Source organism: Pelophylax lessonae, assembly GCF_965119305.1.
Source record: "Pelophylax lessonae genome assembly, chromosome: 5".
Classification (NCBI taxonomy): domain Eukaryota; kingdom Metazoa; phylum Chordata; class Amphibia; order Anura; family Ranidae; genus Pelophylax; species Pelophylax lessonae.
Genome location: NC_138772.1, coordinates 355814702 through 355819084, shown reverse-complemented (window position 1 = coordinate 355819084; position 4383 = coordinate 355814702).

Here is a 4383-nt window from a genome sequence, read left to right as displayed (position 1 = left end):
GAAGGAAGAATAGAACGCTGAACCCCGAATAAAGGAAAACTGTCCCAAAATAGTGAAAAAAAAAAAATTTGGTTTAAAATTTAGCTGTATATTTCTTGTTACTACCATAACCTACCACCAAAGAACAACCCAAAATAAATTCTCCAGCTCCTGATGATCGCAGTGATACCACAAATGTGTATGTTATTTGTTGTTTGTACCCGTAGTACAGCCCAGAAGCAATAGTGCACATTTTGCTTTTTTTTTCTCCTACGTAAAACACACTGACACTAACTGACACTGATACTAATTAAAAAAATAAAAATAAATAAATTCCTGCCCAAAATATACTGACCCTGTGCTTTGACCTTTGACCCTTACTTGATCCAGATACTAACCTAGATCAAACCTTGATCTAGGTATTTTTTCTTTATTTTATTTTTTATTATTTATTTTATTTTTTATTATTTATTTTATTGTTTATTATTTATTTATTTTTATTTTTTTACACATACATTTTTTTTCCTTTCTGCATAGAAAGAGAAGGACACATTGTATCTTTCCTCTCTGCTCACAGAGAGAAAAACACAGGGACAGGCTTCACAGTGACTGATCACTGTGGCAGCCAATCTGAGGCTACCACAGCAATCAGGTGACCCTGAATCGGGAGTTCCAGGTCCTGATCATTAGTACCAGGCCCGGTGTAACGTTAGATTTCCATACCCTCGTCACTTCCTGTGTGAAACAGCTGAGCGGCGCAGCAGTGCGCATGCTCAGAGCCCCGGATACGTATTTGAACATCAAAGAATTTGACAAGTGCGCATGCTCGGAGGGTAGGAAATTATCACGGCACTGTGTGTAATGTTATACTTGTGGCGGGTACATTAAAACAGTTCGGCTGCAACATCAATCATCTCCTCTGCTATCGCTGTCACTTCCCTGATCTCGCCTAATAAATATAAAAGCCGCGGCAGGTGTATGAGATGTAAATGACGGTTATCGCGGCTCTGTGATCCGCTTTTATATTTATTACCCGAGATCAGGGAAGTGACAGGGGAAGGAGCAGAGATGATTAATGTTGCAGAGGAGCTGTTTTAATGTAACCGCCGCAAATGTAAGTACCGTGAGAAATCCATACCCTCCGTAGGTGCACCGGAAGTGACGAGGGTATGGTTTTCTCACGGGTATGTTTTTTTCACGGAACAGCGGGACTCTCGGTGAGAACCTGGTCTATGTTCTGGGAGCACTTTGTGGGCGCGCTCCCAGCACAAAGAGAGATTCAATTATAGGTGTCCCCACGGAAAAAAGTGCAGTTGGCCACATATTTGTGTTAGATTGGCAGGAAGGGATTAAAGAGGTATTAAAAGGAAAAGCAAGCATTCATTATTTTGCAGTTTATGTCATGGCTGTATTAGTTTTCTTTTTTAGACTGTCTATTTTTTATTTTCACTTGGTAACCCTGCCAGTAGGTCTGTTGTTTTTCTCAAAACAAGCTGCACTGCAGATGTAGCAGTTAGACCACCTTTTTCAAACTTTTTAATACAGAGGGACCCTTGAAATACTTTTTCAGGGAACCCCTGCTAAAAATGACTATATCTACAACTCATGATACATTAGTGTGATGGTCAGTGGGAAGAATGCTCCATACACTTGTGGACATTGGGAAGATTTACCCCCTTACAGAAAGCTAAAAGGATCAATGGTGTCAGAGGGAATTTATGCTACAACACAAGAAAGCAGGGGTCCTGATCCTTTTTTCTTGTAGAAGATAGAGGTAGAAATTTCTCAATGGTTAAAGAACCCAAAGCAGTGTTAATTTCGTCGACTAAAACCGACTAAAATGTTTTCGTCGGCTAACACAATTCAGATGACTAAAATACGACTAAAACTAAAATGGCATTTTAGTCAAAAGACTATAACTAAAACTAAATCGAAATTTGCTGCCAAAAATTAACACTGGTGCATGCTCAAAGCATAAATAATAACATATTAGATTTTTCACTCCAGGACCAGCAGTAGTATATAATGAGTTTGGAAATTGTAGAGAAATGCTTAAATAATGCATTGCAAATTACAATTGAACTACACCCATTTGATTACAGATGACTAAAATGAGTTTTAGTCGACTAAAATGTAGGGCGTTTTAGTCGACTAAAATATACTGGAGTTTTAGTCGACTAAATACGACTAAAACTAAAACACTTGCAGAAGACTAAAATGGGACTAAAACTAAAATGCCATTTTAGTCCTAAGACTAAGACTAAAACTAAATTGAAATTTGCTGCCAAAATTAACACTGACCCATAGCAACCTCTAGAGGAACCCTGGTTGAGAAACTCTGAGTTAGAAGGTTGAAACAAACCATTTTAACACTGACAGGGGTGCTTTTTTTTTTTTATTTAAAGATGTTATACCAAAACAAACAAAACTTTTGGTGTAACTGCTTTCAAAAAGTAAAAGCTGGACTTTAGCTTCAATTTGTTTAGTGTATTAAAATCTGCTAGTACATCCAACACTCCCCTTCCCCCAGATTAACAATGCTGCTGTCCAACTGTGTTTCTGCTGCTCCTCCATCCACAGTGTATGCGCCCGAACACAGGAGGTGTGTTATTGGCCAAATCACCAGGTAAAAACAGAGGAAAAAAAGCATAAAAAAGAAAACGAATGCAGCCACCACATCGAATGATTGCTAATCTGCAATATATTACAGTTTTGGGTTTAATACAGCTTTAATTAAAGAGCAGTGTGTAAAGTAAAACAAACCATGTTTTACTCCATTGGATATTTTATTCAGCAGCCTAGCAGTGTAACTAGTTTAGTTAGATGTACAGTAAACCCCCCGCTCCATCGCGGTTCAGTTTTTGCGGTCCCGGTATATTGCGGTTTTTTTTGTAATGTTATTTTACTATATAAATCATTAAAAATGAAATATTTTTGTGTTTTCCATAGCTCTTGCTATGTCTCTCAGTATCTTTTATGTGTTTAAATGAGTTTCTATTGTTTTAAAAGTGTGTTTAAAGACCTTAAAATGCTTCTACACGTACAGTGACAGTAAAAAAAACATGCCTACAATGCATTTTAATAGGGTTTTTCTATTTCGCGGATTTTCACTTTTCGCGGCTGGGTCCGGAACGTAACCCCCGCAATGGAGGGGGGTTTACTGTATATATATTATGTGTAGAGGCCGGATCCATTTACAGTTCACGTATCTAGTTATTGATCCAGCTGTTCATTTGTCTTAGAAATTTTCAGTATGGAACTTTACCACATTATGTGCTCTTTCCTTTATAATGAAGGCAAACAACAGGTCAATCCTCCTTCATGAATTCTTTCCCAGTACAAAGCCCATCAGCGTGTACAATCCATCTGCATGTGCTGACGGTCTTACCCAATGCAAAGCAGGCAGCGCCAATGCAAACAGCACGGTGAGGTTAGAGGAAGCACTAAGAAATACAGTTGCATTGTAATAACCCTATTGTTATTAGAATCATAAAAAACTTGTAAAGAACAGGAACAAGAAAAAAGGATCAGGACCTCTGCTTTTTAGTGTTGTTGCATGCGTATAATATACCTTTAGTAGTATTTTAAAACAGTTTTGAGGACAACTGAGAGTTTATTATGTGCCATCATTTTATTTTCAGATTAATTTAATTCATTTGCATTTTTATATATATTAAATCAAAAGGTTTTAATCATATTTCAAAGAATTTTGTTTCAATGTGTAACAATATGTTTTTACCAAATTTAAAGTATAACTCCACTTTCGTGGGGGAAAAAAATTGCAAATAAAGAAAAAACAATATAGCATATACAATTTCAGCACAAATCATATTGTGTTTGAATGTTATTAAAAATGACCTTTCCTTTTCAATCTGCAGCTGTTGTAATTTTCTGAAAATGCAATGCAATATGGCTACCTGGAGCTGTTCTGTACACAGAATGTGTACTGATCACACCCCAGAAACATAATTTCCTGCTTGTGTGATTGGCTCACCAATTTTCCCAGAAGTCTGCCTAAGATACAAGTCAGATTTCTGGCATCCCCTGCAACAAAAATGTCATTTTTGGTGAGATACCCCCAATAGGAACACATCTAAAGGGATGCAGGCTCAGCAGCTTTCCTCATTAGTGCCCTGCAACTGCCACAGCTGATTGATAATGATAAAACCACTCCCATTAGACCCACTCAGCACAGGAGAACAGAGGAACAAACATGGATTTCTTCAGAATAACAAAAGGTAGGAATCTGCAATAAAGTTTGTTCAAATCTGTGTAATGTAAATAGATCACCCAGAGTGGAATGTCTTTTTCTCAACAAAAGCGGAGGTACACTTTAGTCATTACATCATAATTGTGATCAAAAATACAAAAGTATATGAAAAATATGGGAGAGCGCTGCTCCAC